This window comes from Sinocyclocheilus grahami, unplaced genomic scaffold (assembly GCF_001515645.1).
Source record: "Sinocyclocheilus grahami isolate Dianchi unplaced genomic scaffold, SAMN03320097.WGS_v1.1 scaffold212.1, whole genome shotgun sequence".
NCBI classification, from domain to species: Eukaryota; Metazoa; Chordata; class Actinopteri; order Cypriniformes; family Cyprinidae; genus Sinocyclocheilus; species Sinocyclocheilus grahami.
This window is the reverse complement of record NW_015505391.1, coordinates 996,529-1,016,581: the sequence shown is the minus strand read 5'-3', so window position 1 is coordinate 1,016,581 and position 20,053 is coordinate 996,529.

Sequence of the window (20,053 nt, the reverse complement as noted above, 5' to 3'; positions counted from 1 at the left end):
GTAACACTGCGTTACAATGTGCTATTCTATGACATTAGCGATGTAATTTACTTTAATTAATTTTAATGAGAAACAACGAGAAACGGGTGAATAAAGACTGACAGTCAATGTTTAATGTTTAGAAATTATTTCAAGACATTTTAAAGCATTTTTGCTCGTTTATGTGGGCCGTCCCAAGTATGGTTGCAATGTGTTCATTGTAAAACTCCAAAATCAGATTATTTTTAATTCTTAAAAAAACGCCATTTATTTTATTTGAACAAAAAAATTATATATATTTATTAACAAAATATTTTAGTTTGTCTTGTATATTTTTTTCATTCGATCAGATACGATTTTAAGCTGTCATGTGGTCAAGTTACAACGTGCCCCTCAAATGTTACAATGTGTTCCACCTACGGGGCATGTTGTCACATTTAACTTCCATTTTTTGAGGGTAAATAAAGAAAAACGTATACACTGTAATTATGAAACAAAGCTACATATTTGTACTAGACAAGTGTAAAATTACCGTGGATAAAAGAAAATATATATTCTGAACCCCATGTAGATTTACACAAACTGAGAATGTCAAAAAGTGTTACTTTGTGCCCCGCTCTCCCCTACCTCTGTAAATAAATACAATATAAATTCACGTCTCGCGCACTTTAATGCCCTTTGAATGTAACGTGTACGTTCCCTTGGAACTGGAATCATGGCGGAATTTCATGTGAAGTCCACTTCACAGGGCACTTACGGTCGAATAAGACAACGCGTGAATGCTGCCTGAACAAGAAATCTCCTTAAATCTGACTATCTCGTGAACGCGCCGGCGGATCTCCACCAAATTCGGGGGATCCCTTCAGCTCGAGGAGCCCTCTCAAACTCCACCCTCCGCGCGTTGATAGCCCCCCGGGATCGCTAGATCGGTCGGCGCCGGACCACGAATTTAACCACCTGTAACTCCCGAACCCCAGGGGTTATCCAGGCGGGGGTGGTCTCATTCGAAAGAGGGCCTCGAGACGTACACTCGATTCGCGTTCGAGAGGGTTCCTTGAGCTGAAGAGATCCTGGTGATTTGGTGCGGATTCGCCACACCATTACGGAGATATGGCCGTTCAAAGTTTCAATGGTTTTCCATTGACTTAAGCGTTTCATCCAGGTCGCCAGTAGCAAACAATGGGTAATTAAGTAATTACACCATTTCAAGCATTTTATCTGCATTATATGTTCTGTAAAAAAAATGTTCATATCGGCGGCATATTCGCCGATGCCGATATATCGGCGACAGGCTCATATCGGCCGATAATATCGGCAAAACTATATATCGGTTGGGCTCTACTGTTTATGTCCAAAGGGATTTTTTGTCAACACAGGAAACATGGCTTTGCTACTGAGATTTTGCAGGACTATTGACACCAGTAAACCTTCAGGGGAAAGGAGCAGTGCAGTGTGAGGAGGGACATGCCTCTTTTAGGGAACTTCTGTGACAGTGTTCTGGTGAAGCTGACCCCAGCAGCACAGCACAGTAATGTGAACTGTTTAACCTCCAGGGGAACATGATTTACTTGGAAATGGAACAGGGGAAATGTTAAGGTCAGGCAGATGTACAGTGATGACGTTAGCGTTTGCACTGACATTTTTCATCATTGAGAGTATAAAGGTTTTTTTTTTTTTTTTTTTTTTACAAATATGTAATTTCTTGTAGTTATCTCTGCACAATAAACTGTTATTACTGAACAAATTACATGTCACATTTTAACTTTACTTGTGGATTCTTATTCACATTAAAATTGCACTGTCTATAGTTTGATGTGAGAGAAACCAAATACCGTTTGTTCTTACACATGATATTACATGACTTTCAAAAACTTGGAACAGAGCACAAATGGACTACTTCTGCTGTTATTTATATATGCTGGCCTTATTGGATCTTGCCAGCCTCTGGTTACTATGTACTGTTGGAAGCTCGCTGCTTGGAAATTGTTCAGCTTTCTTTTGTGTTCTAGAGGAAAAGAACAAACATACTCATTTAGAATGAAATGAAGGCAGGTTAATAAGGACAGAATCTTAATTTTTAGGTGAACTCTTCCTATAATAATGACCATGTGGAAATTACATTTAGAAAATGGAGGGATCAGCAAGTGATGCAAGATAATTCACATTGCCTCTATGAACTAAATGAGTTTATAAACTTCTAAGCTGAAGCACAAAAAAAGTAATGCAATTGATTCTTATTGTGAAGTAAAAATCATCTGCTCACATGATTGTTTCTGTGTGGCATTTTGAAGAATTGTTTGAGCCCACAGTGTCTTAATAGCTTGACGTTGTCTGAGCAGCCGCCTCAATTCCTCTGCCGATTCTCAGGATATTAGGCTGTTGTTTCAGACATAACTAAGACAGACTGAAAGGCTATGGACTATTGAGAGCTGTAGCTTTTGCTTTTGTGCCAAAGGTATCTAAGGCTTCAAGGCTAAAATGTTAGAAAGGTTTCTTCTCGCTGTTATTGACTTGGAATTTCTGTTTACATATGGACTGCAAATTAAATTTTGTCCAGGTACGAGAAGTTCATGGCTGCAGTGTAAAATCATGGGGTCAAGGTTTGGCTGGTTAGTGTGGCCTCATTATGCTTTTTTGCTAGATGCTTTAACTACACCATCTGGATTCTTTAAAGCGTCTTTGTACATTGAAGGTCCTTCATTAGTGTCCATATATTCTGATAGAATGATTTTTCACTAGCAAATATTTCACCAGTCTCCTGCGTAACATAAACTACTATTCAAAAGTTTGGGGTCATAAATTATTTTTTTCTTTTTCTTACGCTCACAAAGGCTGCATTTATTGGATCAAAAATATAGTAAAACAGAAATATGCCTAGTTGAAATGGCAACATAAATGTAAAAAGAAACAAACTAGCATTGTATTTAGCATTTAATATTTATTTATTTATTTAGCTGGTGCTAGAACAATACTGCAGCATATGCAGTTATGATGAAATTTGTATTCTGTATTTTTACGGTCTTCTAAAGACATGTTATAGCTTTCTGAGGAACAGACCAACATTTAAGTCTGTATTTGCTGATTATCTTCAGCTGCACCTCACGTAATGACAGATACCTCCTCGTAAGAAAATAATACGCAGTACAAATTTAAAAAGATGAAAAATATTTCATGACCCCTTTAAGGATAAAAAGACATTTGTGTGGTACAACTTTAAGCAAAGCATAACCAAAAAAGACCTTGCCAGTTCCACATGTTTCAGGTTTCATGGAGGTTACATGGTTTACACGTCTAGTGTTAAAATATTAGCCTTGACTATTTTGGGCACATGGGCCGCAGTGGGGTTCGTAGCTTCTCCTATCGTATGAGGTTGACCTTTTGCATTTGATTTAGGTCTTCATGTTGATTCATTTCTGACAGTGGCATATGAGACACCATTGGTCAGATGCTCAGACAAGTTGTAGTAATGGAAAATGTGTTGCTAATGACATTAGCAGCAGCGGTTAGGAGAGATTGGAGTTCAGAAGATCTGTTTTCATGGCCGTGTAATGTAAAAGTGAAGTAATCCGATACAAAGATGACCAGAATGTCCTATGACATCAGCATGTAAACAAACACTGCTGTTTGTAAGTTGGTAGGAAGGGTAAATGACCTAGATCTGTTGTGTGTATTTAGACCGAGGCTGTTCTCTTTGATAGCTCAACAGCAAAGCAACTGAAGCCCATATTTGCCTTCATAAGCCTCACCACTATATGAAATTAGTATGACAGGTCAGGGATGATATATATGATATATATGACTATATGACAGGTCAGGGATGAATCTACTACATCTCCTATTGTTTTAATTTCACCTGTGTGTGTGTTATAATGAGTGCAGAAACTGTGTTTTGGTGAAATTTAAAATAAATATAAATGCCCACAGATGTACAAAATAAAAAGGTAACACCAGGGTGGCTTAAAACCTTGAACCAACAAGTCCTAATTTGTACTCAAGGACTGAATTTGTTTGTTGCGTGACCATGAAAAATCATGGAACTGTCAGTGGCACATGTTGAGATAAACCACTAATAAAAAAGGGAGAAACATAAGGGACAATCCAAGTGTTTTAACTTTCACCCATTCCCTGGAGTGAGTCTTTTATTCTTGACTCCCTCCCCCCCTTTTCCTGTTGTCAAATTCTCAACGTAATTGCTAAAATTATGAGCAGGGGTCAAGGTTCCAGTGAGCTCCTGCTCTGTTTCAAGCACACTTAAGGAAGTAACTGTCCCCTAAATTCTTGTATTACCCAGTGGAGCAATCTGGAGAGGTTCACTGATTATTCAGTGAAGGTTCATCACCTCTATTAAATTGTTTGTTGGCACAACACTCTGAGTAACGGTTATGTAGTATGCAAGTCTAGATATGGTGCATTGCTGCATCTGCATTGAAAATTTTGTGCTAAAATGTGTCTTGAAGATGTACTCTTTTAATGAATATTCGAAGAAGACTTTTTATTTGTCTGTTTGCTTGTTTTAATTATATAATATAATGTAATATCAATTGAATTTATATACTTTTCTTTCAAATGTATTTGTTTGTTACAATACATTTTACAAAAATTTGTGGAATCAGGCTTTTTATGTGCACTGTTTAGTTCCAGCAAAGTACATAGTATAAATGCGCCAATTGAGATGCAGTCTAACGGTGTGTTTACATTGGTATGGACTGCGCATTTTCAGTTCAACAAAGCGTGCATCCTTCCAACTGTTATCAGTAATGGTGCGTTATGATTCTTAAGAATGAATTTTACTTGACTCTAAAATACTGTGTACGCTAAAGAGAACTGATGCTTTGCCAGGCTGCAGGCATTCATGATTTCTATTAGTGGTGAAATTGACGTTAATTATTCCACTGTTGCTGAGTGTTTTTAAAAGGCTGAACTAACTGTGAAATGTGCAATGTACCACTGATATAAAAAGTGGTCTTATATGATTATGTAACTGAGTGCAGTTTTGACCCTGCTTGAGGGAGAGAGAGACTGAATGAGGAAAAACAAATGGACGACCAGGGAAAGGTTTTTTTTTATTTATTTATTTTTTAATTTTAATAAAGATGAGTGCTTTTGTTTTTGGCTATCAGTATGTATAGAACATCTCCTTTAGATAAAAAGAGAGGTTTGATCAAGTATCTCCTTTGATATGATACTCATTAATTTCCAGGCAACACGACAACATCCCTGTCCAGCATTACTGATTGAATTAATGATGGGCACTGGGAGAAGTGTCATAAAGTGTTTCTAATCTGGTCACACAGCGTGGCGTATGCACAGGTCCTTCAGTTAGGAATAAATTTCCATCTGAAAACTGATTGCAGTCATGCGTGGGACAAAAAGCCCTTCTGATAACAGAGAAATGGACATCATTCTCTAGAAATCTTCACATGTCAACTACCTCCTCTTCTCTGGGTTCAGAAACTGCAGTGATGGTGAATGGTCTCCCCAGGAGCATTTTAGAAGCCGTTTTACACCCTGCTGCCCTTCGCTCACGTTCTTCGTGATTGTTATCTGATTGTTCTTTCACAGTTTGTTCCTATAATTTTTAATGTCATGGTACTGTATGATTACAATGTATACATGATATTTATATGGTATGCCAAAATACCTCAGATACTTTTAGTATTACAATGGTACATGCAGTGTTCGAACTATACCGTGGACTTTTGGGGAGCCCACTTGTTTGTTTTTTTTTATAACGGGGGGTGGGGGGTGTTGGGTTTGTGCGCTTGCGCGTGCCTCAAAAGAGGGCTTACAATGATTTACAAAGATACATAACAGCTACAAGTGTATACACTACTTGCTTTATGCAAGCACTATATAGGATAAATCACTATACAGGATTTACCCTATTATACTTTATCGACACGAATTGATGGGTAAAACCACAAACAGCCACCCACAAATAGTTTATAAACAAAGCATCAGGCTGTCTTTGAGTTCACATGAACAATGGTTAGTTACTCGTCGTCAGGCTACAGAAGAATACCATAATTCCTCCGTTCAATTAGGCCTAATACATCGAGAGTCACGCAGACCTATAACAACCCAGCCACAACACATAATTGCGAATAACATGCCTTACCTTAACACCGAATCGACCATAGAGTCCAACGTTTTTATATTTTTTCTATGAATCTTTGAGTTAACATGTACTAAACATGAGTGGAATTTGCACCGCAACGCCCCCACACCTTGATGCTCATGACAAGAATAGCATGTATAGTTATCTTTATTGAAGTGAATTAGGTTTAAATCGCCGTCATGCATGAATGAATGATATTTTTGCAATTTTACACATAATAATCCACGATGATCACATTACACAAAACTGAAATTGCACATCAAAATAACACATTGTCAGTATTTGAGACTCCCCAAAATTTCACAAATCACGTTTTCAGGGGAGCCCATGTCTTATTAAGGGGAGCCGAGCTCCCCCTAGCTCCCCCGTAGTTTGCACCACATGTCCAAAAGATAAATATTGGACATACATCTTAAGTTATTAATTTATTCATGTTTTTACTATCACTTTTGAACAATTTAATTTGTTCTGAATAAAAGTATTTATTTCTTTTAGAAAAACTCTTACTGACCCCAAACTTGTAAATATGCTAATCAGTACCGATGGTATTACCATCGGAAACGTCACTGTATCATGTATTCACGATATAAGTATTTCTCGGAACAGATATTTTATTTTGTCTTCTATAGGCACTTGTGTGTTTGAATGCTCTTATTTTCTCAGCACAATGCGGAGTTAATTCTCTGTCTGAATCCACACTGATGGATTCAGACAGAGAAGTAACTGCTTCCACAGTCTGGTTCTCCTGAAAACGCTTTCCTGACGCTATGCTCAACTGCCTCGAAATGAGAAACACCTGCAACAAAACAACTTAGCTTCTGTTATATCATTATTTTCCCTGTGTGCTAGGGGTTCTGTAATTCAATAATTCATTTAAACTACTCTTGCAGCACAGACCATGCATTTTTAAGTAGCCCAATTTATTTCTTAACCCAATTGAAGGGGTGTTGATGGGCAGAAACAGCTGCAAATGGAGTTTTGTGAAAGACGGATTTAATAGATGTTTTGTGTATAATTATTTTTATGTTTAGATGTGTGCAATTATGCTACATAATGTCATGTTCACACTACAGGATTTTAAGCCCGATTTAAGCCTGATTTGCAAGTCAATGACCTCGCAGACAGGTCGGGCTGTGATCGGGGGAAAATCAGCAGGTGATCAGCGCTCTGCAATCTTTGTGTGAACTACTTAATGACGCATCAAAGAGGCTCGCTGACGTCATGCTAAATATCTGGACCGGTCGGCTGACTCAACATCACGTGGTGTCGCGATGAGCTACAGCCAATGAGAGAGCATCGAAATGGAGCGAAATTTTTCAGAACAGATCATCACGCAAACGGCTTGCAGCACGAATTTCTTCCTGACGTCCAATAAACAACTCCTGTTTCACGCGTTGTTTCGCGTTATTCCCGTTCAACTTCTCGTGTGTGTTTTCATGACAAACCGTGGTTTGGGGATCGTGTTCAGTTGTTGGGTGACAGTTATTGTCAGCTCGTGTAGTGTGTGACCCCCTGTTGTGGATCATTTACGTAGTTTCACATAGTGTGAACACCACAATGACTTCAAGACAGACAGCAAGTTGTGTAGTCTGAACAGCACAGCGATCTGCCGACGTTTAAAGTCGTGTAGTCTGAACTAGGCTTAAGACACCTGCACAAAACAAGAACAGCAGATGGGCTGAATGAAAATGCAAATTCACTCTCTGACAGCAGGTGGCGCTTATGAAACAGCAGTGATATAGAGTTTCCTTGGTTACCGCTCTAAACAAATCAGCTGTATGAACCGTACCGTGACAGTTTGGGATGAATACATATACCGTTACACCCCTAATAATTATCATAACTTTTTTGTTTTTTAAATAATTCAGTTTGTGGCGCTAGTTGCATGGAAATGAAACCGTTCACCTTGTATTAGTTTTACCTGACTAAAGGTAGTTTAATATACATTAACTTTTATATTTTGTTTATCAAGCGGTTTTGGTCATTTTCGCCTGCAACTCAAGGCACTTTATGGTTCAACGAAATCACACAGCAATTCACCTATACAAAGAACTGAACTCCAAACAGTGTATCTGTCCTTCATAGTCAGCCAGACTGTAAGGAAAGATGGTTTATGTGAATGTTTTACTGATGCACACCTTTAATCCTCTTAGAATTTCAGGACTGAATTATCTCCTTGAGTTATGCTGTAATTATATAAACTTTCATATCTGTTTGTTTGAAATCCTCCTATAAACAAAAGTGTAAATGCCAGGTAATCTTTTTCAAGTTAATGAAAAATGTGGGGTCAGAGAGAGAGAGAGAGATGTATTAAAGCTTTAGACTTCACAAAGTCCCTAAATGAACTTTTGTATTGGCTGTGATCTGATCTACAATCAAGGAACAGAGACATAATAAAATGTACAATAAAGTTGTATCTCTTGCTTTACCTCTGTCCCACAGAAATTAATTGTTCTTTAACTGAGTTATAGTTTAAACCGTCTGCATGGCCAAAATGCATGATGGGTATTTTACAACATTGTTTGTTTTTTATTATAGATGGACAGTTGAGTTATGTAAAAACTTTGGCAAGTGAGCAATTATGAAGTCATGTTTATATATGGTAAGTCATAAAGAGATGTTATCTTATTTTGTGTCCAGCTGGCCTGGGTTAAAAATTACCGCCTCAAGAAAAGTGACTGAGTAATACAATATGAGCTCCTGTTCTGCAGGCACAGTTTTTGTTTGCTGTAGGCGTAGGTTTGCTTTAAGTTATGAAGTCATGCAATAGACTTACTTACCGTTTATATTACATTACTATTTCTTGTTGATTTTCATAGATACTTTGTGGTTGAGCCAAACGTTCTATGCATAAAAAGTTCTATATTAGGATGTGCAAAATAGTGATTTTCTCAGATATTTATCTATTTTGTAGCCAGCAAATTCGGATTTAGCTCAACTCAAAGACATTGACGGGAACAAAATATGAGACATAATTCAGTGAGACAATGGACCCATTATGTACTTTAAGTTTGTATAGACTATGTGAGTTTGTATCAACTAGTGAGAATTCTATTCTCAGCAAAGCAGGATTATTGTCAAATAGGATCTTTATGTACATGTATGCATGTATGTACAATATGTACGTATACATGAATGTGGTTTCTATTTATGTACGGACGTACTCTTGGTTTTATAATGGTTTTATTTGGTCATGAAAAGAATTATACAATTTTCAAGAAGAGTTTAAATCTATAACTCTAAAAATGTTATGTGGTATAACCAAGTCCAGAGGAAACATTTATCCTTGTGTACACCTTAACCATTATTTGCACAAAAAAAATATATATAAGCAAATATTGATTATTCATCTATAAATAGTAATAAAGCAATGAAGCAGATTTGTTAAAATATCCTGTATTTGTTTCCTTTTTAATCATACTTTTAATGAGGCTATTTTCTGTTTTGTAATACTAGGGCTGTCGTTTCACCCTGACATGTTTGACCTTAGGGCCCTTAATTTATTTGTTTTTTGCTGTTTTGTGTGTATTTTAGAGTAGGCAAGCTCATAAATTGTATTTTGATGTATTTTTAAATTTTTTCAATAAATTAATAATTTCAAATGGAAAAAACATATATATATATATATATATATATATATATATATATATGTCACTTGGGTATATTTTTAGCAATAGCCAAAAAAACATTGTATGGGTCAAAATTATAGATTTTTTTCTTTTATGCCAAAGATCATTAGGATATTAAGTAAAGATCGTGTTCCATGAAGATATTTTGTAAATTTCCTACCGTAAATATATCTCAACTTAATTTTTTGATTAGTAATATGCATTGCTAAGAACTTAATTTGGACAACTTTAAAGGCGATTTTCTCAGTATTTAGATTTTTTTTGCACCCTCAGATTCCAGATTTTCAAATAGTTGTATCTCGGCCAAATATTGTCATAATATTGCCTAGCAAACAATACATCAATGGAAAGCTTATTTATTCAGCTTTCAGTTGATCTATAAATCTCAATTTAAAAAAAATTTACCCTTATGACTGCTTTTGTGGTCCAGGGTCACACACACACACGTGTATATACAGTGAGTGTGTATGTATGTATGTGTGTGTGTGTCAGCATCATGTCATTGACCTGAAGTGTACAGTAAATAGTCTAATTAAAATGTTCTATCCTTCTTCTGTAGTTAGTATAAAAACAGTCAAACTTTTTGCTTTAGGGAAAACATTGTATTGTTTTGAACACAAACCTTTTGCTTTCTGTGCATGATTATATCACATCTTAGCCCATTTTGGCTGAGGAGCACATAGTTTTGTGGTCTAGTATGTCAAAGGGGTGGTGGAAGTTTATTGGACGGGTATTATACTTAAACCCTCTGTGTTAAGTTTCTCTGCTCAGACAACAGAATTTCTTTACATACCAATCATTTTGACTTTTAAAACTACAGTGGGCATCATTCTGCAAATAATTTCCAAAGGTGTATAGAGCAAAAATTGTGTGTGCAACACCACATATGTGACTTTTTGCCATTTTGTACAAAATGAAAGCAATTCAAAACAAACTTCCTGGTAAAACCTTAAAGCACACTAGTGTGATAAACTCGTTTTATTTAATATTGACCAAATTCACTCAAAAGATTAGGTGCATATGCCTATGATCATTTAGTGCAGAAATACAAAAATACAAAACATGTTGGGAAAAAAAAGATTGATTTCAATATTTGTTGGAAAGATTAATTCCAATATTTTGCATGTTTAAATCTTTTGGAAGAGTGATCTATGAACTGGAGAGATGCTGAGTTCTGCTGTCAAGCATTGGGCATAAAGCCAGATTGCTTCAGGTGGTTGATTTAATGAATCATAAAAAATTGCTTTTGCCTTTTGATGAGTATGCCTCATCGCTCTTCATCAAAATTCAGAATAGTTTTTCATAAACATGACACAGTTAAGTTTTAGCAGGTTATGATAGAAATATTAGTTGCAAGCCTGACTTTTTTGTTTAAACTTGGCTGTGAGGCACATTTCCTCCTGTTCCAGCTCACCTTGACTTGTCTTCCTGAGCACTTTGACAAATGTACAGTATTTGGGTCAGAATGTTGAGCTGTGAGAGTTAAAGGAACACTCCACTATTTTTGAAAATAGGCTCATTTTCCAACTTCCAACTCAGCCGATCTCCGGGTCTGGCGGTAGCACTTTTAGCTGTAGCTTAGCATAGATCATTGAATCTGATTAGACCGTTAGCATCTCGCTCTAAAATGACTAAAGAGTTTTCGATATTCTCCAAAGAGTGCCTGAAAATAGTCCCCAGCTAGGTAACTTCCAACAGAAGGCACGCTCCCTGTGCAAGCAGGTGGTCACGTTGGTTATGTTGACGGAAGTTAGCCTATTTTCAGGAGCTGCGTAATATCATTGCACCTGCTGCACCCATGGTACGGCAGCAAAGTTCCTTGATTATTACGTCGGAATGAGAGTATAGTTCCTAGCCATATTCCGTCGGTCTTAGTACACGATGTAATTACAGAAGAGTCAAGTTTTAAATTGGAAAAATATCGAAACTCTTTGGTCATTTTTGAGCAAGATGCTAACGGTCTAATCAGATTCAATGATCTATGCTAAGCTACAGCTAAAAGTGCTACCGCCAGACCCGGAGATCGGCTGAATGGATTCGAAAACGGTTAAACTCAACTGTTTAACTATCGGGGAGTAGGACAATGAGCCTATTTTCAAAAATAGTGGAGTGTTCCTTTAAGGTGCCCTGAAATGATACCTTCATCTTACTGCTCAATATGTGATTCATTCAAGAGCGCAAAACTCTTGCCTTAGTCTTAAGCAGGTTCTTTAAGTTGTAAATTAAGTTTTTGATTTATAATTATGAGGACTTCCTGAAAATATTTACTGTGTGTAAATTTGACTGGGCGTCTTTATTTTCCTACTCATCATTAGGGCTGGGCGGTATAGCAAGTTTGTATGATATATCTATATTTTTATTATAAATGATACGGAATGAGGCAATACCCTTTATATTGATAAAGTTTGATACGAGTGCATCTGAAAAATAGCAGAGGACACCGAGTGAGATACTGCGTGGAAAGTGCATAATCCAGTTTGTCCTAAACATTGAGGCATGCTTTATATTAAAGGCTTTAAAGTAACCTAATGCTTTTAAAACCACGTTTTTTTTTGTTTTTAGATTGTAATGTTACAGTGTTAGAATGTAATGTTATTTTTTTGCACACAATATACAGCATACACGATTACATTCACTGTATTTGTTTTCATTTTCTTTAATATAAACATTGTTTCATTGTACAACATTGCTGAGATGTAAAATATATATATATATATATTTTTTTTTTAATCAAAATAGAAAAAAAACAGAGAAAATACTGAGATATATACTGTATATCACAATTCATAAAAAAAAAAAATACAGATATATATATTTTTTTTTTGTCATATCGCCCAGCCCTGCCCAGTATTACAGTAGTCAAATGCAGTCCTGTATACATTTTAATTAAATGTCTGTTCTTATTGCTCAAACTATGAAGTATGATGCTAACAACACCAAGGTCATGCAGTGTACAAGTCATATTGGATAAATTTATTCGCAATAAGCATAAATATTGTTGCAAAATAACTCAATATATTAAAATATATTTCCTTAATGTTTTAAAAGTCTTTATAAAACAAAATGCATTAAGTCTACACAACTTTCCCACTGTTTTATTTGGTATTGTACAACATTTCGGAGAGAATGCTGTGCCAGTAATTAAATGAGCTGTTAATTAATTGCAAACCAGTGAATTTTTTGCTATCATTTATTTCAGATCATTTATACCTGTTCTAGTCAGAAGGTGTCCTCTGGTCCAAACTGACAGATTTTGGCCAGAATAGTCTCATGAAGCTAGACTTGGTCCAGTCTTCCGGTCTGAGATTAAGCATGTGACGTAACCAATCTGAACCGCTGGACTTCCACTTCCTCTCATAGGTTCCGAATCACTATTGCCAAAACACTTTAGACTTTTAAAAGACCAGGGCACTCAGCTGTGTAGGGTTATTGTCTCAGAATGGTCAGTATTTATTTATTTATATTTTCTGGGCAAGCGCCATTACATATTTACTACCAGCACTATGTTTGGAAATGTGATATGCCACGTGGATTTTACTGGTCCCAGGTGGAGGTGACCTCATGTCTTTTCCATAAGGTCTTATGGTAGTGTTCCCCTTAAGATCTGGGTCTTCTCACATGGGGTTGGCTTTCATCTGTGTGGATCATTGCAGCTCTTATAAGATGCTCTACAGACGAGTGTGTAGTATCATAAATCATTTTCCTCAAAGCAGAGGGAGTTCCCTTCCAGTTAGAGAACACCCTGGGCCTCCATTTGTTTATATTCATGGGGAGGAACCTCTTCCTCTGCTCTTCCATTGTTCCGCAGCGAGGTGCGTCTTAGCTCCTCAAGCCTTTCAACTCTTTTTGACAATGGAAAGAAAAGCCGTTTATGTCATACGGTGTGGTGAAGTGTTTGTGATAGCAACAAAGTATTGCAAGATATCTGCTAAATGTGCACTGCAAGTGGTGCGGATCGCTCTGTTGATTATTATGGAAGCGATCTAGTTTTGTCTCCATGCACACATCTTTTATGTGTTGACACAGCATGAATTATATCATAGTACGTGCAGCACATACAGCCATGTATGTTTCTAACATGTTTATAATAATGATATTTTAGGTTATGATATTTTAGTCACATTTTGTTTGGAAACGCAGATTTTTTTTTTTTCCCCTTATAAAAATTGCAATGGTAATTAAATTTCATATATGTAGAGCTGCACAATTTGGCCAAAATAAATTTTATGATGTGTATATTAACATTACTTTGGGAAGATTGTTAGTGCATATTATGTTGCCAAATGCACTTTATAAGCAACTGAAACCCAGAGCAGATGCAGAGATGAGTTTGTGTGGAGCAGCATTTACTGTGAACCTAACCAGATCATTAGCTGATAGTGTGTAAATGATTGCGCTGCACCGTATCGCAATTTCGGGTTTATTTTGATTAATCATGCTACCTTACCTGCTTTGGTAATAAACAGTTTGTTGTCTTGGATTTCTCCAATGACGTTTTCCACTAATGTGTTTATCATTTGAGCTGGAAAAAGCCCTCAGATGTGTTTGCTTGTCTGGAAAGATTCTATCTGTATGAGAAAAGGGCTTGTTTTGTTCGTTGAATGCTGGAGGGGGTGATGAACTGAAAGTTGAAGGAGGTCGTTGGTTATATAAATTGTTTACTTCCTAAAGAGCATTAAAAAAATTAAAAAGATGTTCATGATCAATTATGATAATATCACAGTGAGGGGATTTAACAGTATCAAAAGCAGCATTAATAACAATTCAAGTTACTGGTATGTATCTTTTAATGGGGTTGAAAAATAAATAGTGATGTCAGCCAAAAAAGGCAAGGAATTACATTATGAATGTAGTAATGCATTGTCAGTAATGCATACGCAGCCATGTTAAATATTTTTGTAAACACTGCAGTGCTATTCCTAAAGTGATCTTTCCCTGTAACTGAACTTCATGTTGATCTCATCTCTCTTCCAGCCGGATAACATCCTCTACCCCCCCTCCATGCCCTTCCGCAAGTCCAGCAACCCAGAGGTTTCTCACGGCTCCAGTTTAGTGCTGAAATTTAAACGACAACTCAGTGACGACGGCAGACAGCTCCGGAGAGGAAGCCTAGGGGGCGCTCTTACAGGTAACACCCTGACCTTTGTGTACAGTCAGATGAAAAGAGGGTCATATTGCACAACATCATATTTTTACGATCCATGATACTTTTTCCTTGATGTAAAACCCATGCTGTAAGTTGTAAAATGGTATTCATTTTAAATGCACGGCAGAAAACTACAAACATTATAAACACTATAAATATTTTTCATTCTTGTTATTTGCTCAATACAGTAAAAAACGTGTTGGACCTCTCCAAATCAAAATGTTTGACAGTGTTGTTGCTGCAGTTAAATATTTTAAATTAAAGTAGCAATTGTTTATTTCCCGATGTCCCAAAAGAAAAAAAAAAAGTATTAAGAACATAAATACATTATTTCTTATTATTTATTTAGTCATTTTTTATACGCTTTTATCCAAATCGACTTACAAATGAGGACAACAGAAGCAATCAATTGTAGTATTAAAACAACTAAAAACGGATCCAAAACTAAAAGCTAAAACTTTATAAATACTACCTGTACACATTTTAAAAATAAAGAGATTAAATAAAAATGACATGCATACAACAAAATTTCAAAACATAACATTTAAATGAAAACCAAAAAATAAAGCTAAAAACAATTCAAAATATTAAAGAACAAAAGGTATGAGTATAATAATGATTCTAACATAACACCAAAAAAACAACTACATACGTGTATGTACAACCACACACACATACATATATACTGTATATGTACATACACATTTATAAATTCAATATATATATTATTTCATTTCCATTTAGTTTGTTGAAGTATTAAAATAACTCCAATTAAATCAAACTAAAAACTTAAGACCTATACAGACATAATAAATTCAGACATAATGTAACTAAAATTAAAATAAATAACTAATACAAATCAAATGACAGTAGTTTATCAGTAATCCTAAAAAATAGCACTGCCAAACACACATGCTAAAAAACAACAACTAACTGAAACAGAAGCGAAACAAGTAATATGAAAGAGGAGAAATAAAAAGCGTACATTAACCAAAATACAGAACACAGATTACAGGGTTGACATTTTATCACTTCACTTTATTAAAAAAATTAATTCAAACACAGGATTATATTATTTTAAATAAGAAAAAACACTGAATACATTCAAGAAGTCATCTGCATAACAGGATCACTTGATTAAAAATAAATATGTTTACCGTGTACTGTTAAATTGAAAGGATTTGTTGAAGAGTGAGGGAACTAAAATACAAACATGCATATAAAACAAACAAATTATAGTGGCATTCATTATAATCAGCATTTATTATGAACCTAAACAAATTTTTTTTTAAAAGAGAAACTGAAAATATCGGCATATGGGAAATGCACTATACAAATAAACTATTTGCTTTGCGCATGTTTTGTGTGCTTGACGTTATTCGCATTATATGATTTGCTTAAAGGATTCGTGCACCCAAAATAAAAATTCTGTTGTTGTTCTAAACCCATAAGAAATTTGTTTGACTTTGGAACACAAATGAAGATATTTTTAATCAAATCTGAAAGTCCATTAAAAGTCTGTTCACCCAAAACTCTTGAGAAATCAAAAAATATATCAAATATGAACTAAACGGTTTAATCCAAGTCTTCTGAAGAGACTCGGATTTTATTCGCATATAAACATCGATCGGCCTTTCAAAATTGGTCATAGTTTTTGGTGAACAGACTTTCAATGTAGGGACAGTATTTGATTGTCAGATTTGATTCAAAATATTGTTATTTGCGTTTTGAAAACGAATGAATTTCTTGGATTTGGAACGACAAGAGGATGAGTAAATGATGACCGAATTTTAATTTTGGTGTAAACCAGCCCTCTAAATAATGCATGTTTCAGATGGAAAAATACAGACATACAGGAGTAGCTTAAATTAAAATAAAAAATAAATAAAATAAAGAATTCTGTCATTTACTCACTGGACTGCACTATGTTCCAGATCTATTCAAGCAATTTGATAGTCATTTGAAAGAACAGACCGAAATATCTTCGTTTTGTTAGCAATTTTTTTTAGAATGCCATACATAAAATGTTCCAACTAACTGATTAGCAAAATGTGCTGATCAGTTAGCAAGTGTGTTTGAAATGAACAAAATAGCCAAACACTTCTAAACATGCAGTGCCATTTTGTTTAATATTTTTCTGTTTAGGATTTTTGCTCCTCAGAGCTTCATTATGCCGTTTTCATTAGACAGGACATTGTAGCCACCGTATTCGACTACATACTGTTCTGTTTGGTGTTTGTCTCGCTGTTCCTCGGGGTCTGATATTTTGTATCAGGTACATAGGGCACAGTGTTGAAATGTGCTGAGGGTGTCTGTCTAGCTGGCATTTCCTCAGTTCTGTGGATGATGACTATATGGAAGCTCTTTCGCATTGAGCAGGAATTGCAATTTTCCTCCTACGTATCCTGTTTTTTTGACCTGGCTCTGTGACCGTGTAGAGCCCACAAACACATAAATACGGGTTCGCAATAGGTTGTCTGGGAAACCATGCTATAGCTGAACTAAAAGTCTGTTTTAAAAGGATCGTCTCACATCTCCTACACTGAAAACTGCAAAGTGATAATTCAGTTTTCTAGTCTATGCATTTCAAAACCTAATTTTCCCCCATGTTTTTTTACAGTAAACCTTTCAGCAGTGAGGTTTTGCTAGTTGCCAGGGAGAAGATTGTTCTGAGAAGATTTAGTATGAAAGGACTACACTGAAAACTGCAAAGTGATAATTCAGTTTTCTAGTCTATGCATTTCAAAACCTAATTTTCCCCCATGTTTTTTTTACAGTAAACCTTTCAGCAGTGAGGTTTTGCTAGTTGCCAGGGAGAAGATTGTTCTGAGAAGATTTAGTATGAAAGGGCAAACAGCTGCTGATTCATATGTAAAGGACATTAGAAAGCCAGACAACACTTAATCCCGAAGAACACTTGAAATATAAAATGAAGAGCAGGACAGATATGCATGAACAGACACGTAATACAAATGGTCAGATAAATTGGAGAAGCTCTGTTTAATACATTTGATTGCATTTCATATTTGTAATAATCATCTCTCATATTGTCTTGACTCAAATGAATTGAAATTAACACTTTGGTGATGCTTAATTTGGCATGGCCTTACAGCCCCCGCTGTAAAGTAAAATCGTACTCATGGATTGTAATAATATTTTTACCCATCCCCTTGCTAATGCATTATTTGCCATATAAGCAGTTATTTGGAAATAACACATCAAATATTTGCTGCTTTCAGATAGCCTACAAACCCTTTAAAATAACGAGTCACGGTTGTACGCAGCATCTAATGCACCATGAAAACTATTCTAGAAATATAAGATCACAACTTATTTTTTTATTAAATTATATACAGTTTAATTTATCATATTAAACTAAATAAAATCAGTTAGAACCTAATTATATACAGTCTGACACGACTTCTCAACCAACAAATTACATTTGATATGGCAGCTCAGTGTTATGAAGGTGTATTAGATTATCAATCTAAACTCTGAATAGATCGACGGGGGGCTGGAAAAGGATCAGTCAAGGTGAGTAGGCCGTCCCAGTGCTGTGACACAGCGTGAAGGGCTTGAGTATGAGCTGAATATCGGTCTGTCAGAGCTTCTTTCTTTTTTATTTTTTTAGTGGATGTGTGAAGTCCGTTCTCCTTAAAGAGATAGTTCACCCAAAAATGACAATTCTGTCATCATTTACTCACTCTCATGTCGTTCCAAACCTGTATGAGTTGCTTTCTTATGTTGAACACAAAAGAAGATATTTTGAAGATTGCTGGTAATCAAACAGTTGGTGGTTGCCATTGACTTCCATAGTATTTTTTTTTTTCTACTATGGAAGTCAATGGCAGCCACCAACTCAATCTTCAAAATATCTTATTTTGTGTTCAACATAAGAAAGCAACTCATACGGGTTTGGAACGACATGAGGGTGAGTAAATGATGACAGAATTTTAGTTTTTGGGTGAACTATCCCTTTAAGTTCACACTACTGTCCTAACAGAGTAACTGCAGGAGTAGTTAATCTCATTAATTATGAATATTATGCACTAATATTTGACAAAATAGGGTCAGATGCCCCACTGGGTAATACGAGCGTCTCTAGAAAATGGTGATCTGTGACATTGTATTATTATTGTATTGTATTAATATTATTATTGTATTTTTTTTTATTTAAATTTGAATGTGTGGAGTAAAAAATAATGTTTTTATTTTGAAGCGAAATGGGTAAGGTGCCCCTGTCCCCCTAGAAATGGCACAGAAGGCCTCAAGTGGTGTGTTGTTGCAAGTGTTATATTTTTAAAATATAACAATTAATGAGGTTATTATTCAATAATTCTAAGTAATTCCATGTGCATTTCATTTTTGTTATGCATTAAAATCAACAATTGAGTGGCTAATTAAGTGAAATCATCAACTGCTATGACATACTGTACTGTATCTTCAATAAAATATATGGGAAGATAAGTATATTCATATGCCTGCATATAAGTCATAGACAAAGCATAATCCTAGTATAAGAGATTCATCTGAAGGGCAAATTTATTCTATCAACTAAATTGTCAAAACACAATTTTAAAATGAATATCAATGACTCGCAGTATACACATTAAAGTGTTAGTTTGCTCAAAAAACAAATCTGTCATGTTGTCCCGAAACTGCACGACTTCCTTTCTTCTGTTCATTTCAAAAGAAGAAATTTTGAAGAACGTGAGCTCTGGATTTTTAGTACATACTTTCATGTGTGAAGCACTGCAAAAGACAACATGTGAGTGCAACAATCAAACATATATCTGTGTTGCGCATTGTTTATATAGGAAAAACAATGACAAAGTTGCACAGTGAAATGTAAAAACACAGTATGTGTGAACAGTTCCTAAGTCTCCAAATGTTTTTGGGCCTACTATACAGAAAATCAGTGTTTGTTTTCACACAAATCGTGTGTCTAGCACAGTATGACTTTTGCTCCTCGCCATTCACGTGTCTATAGATGCTGTCATTTGGGTCATGTTGAATGGCATATGTTTGTTATAACTTGTCCGTTATGATGCACCAGTGAGTCACTGCCTGTGAAAGAAGCACTCCTAGTATCCTCTGTTCTTATCTGAACAGATTAGATTATTAGTTAACATGAACACGTTTTGTTTAGTATGCTACCACAAAAAAAAAAAAAAAAAAAAA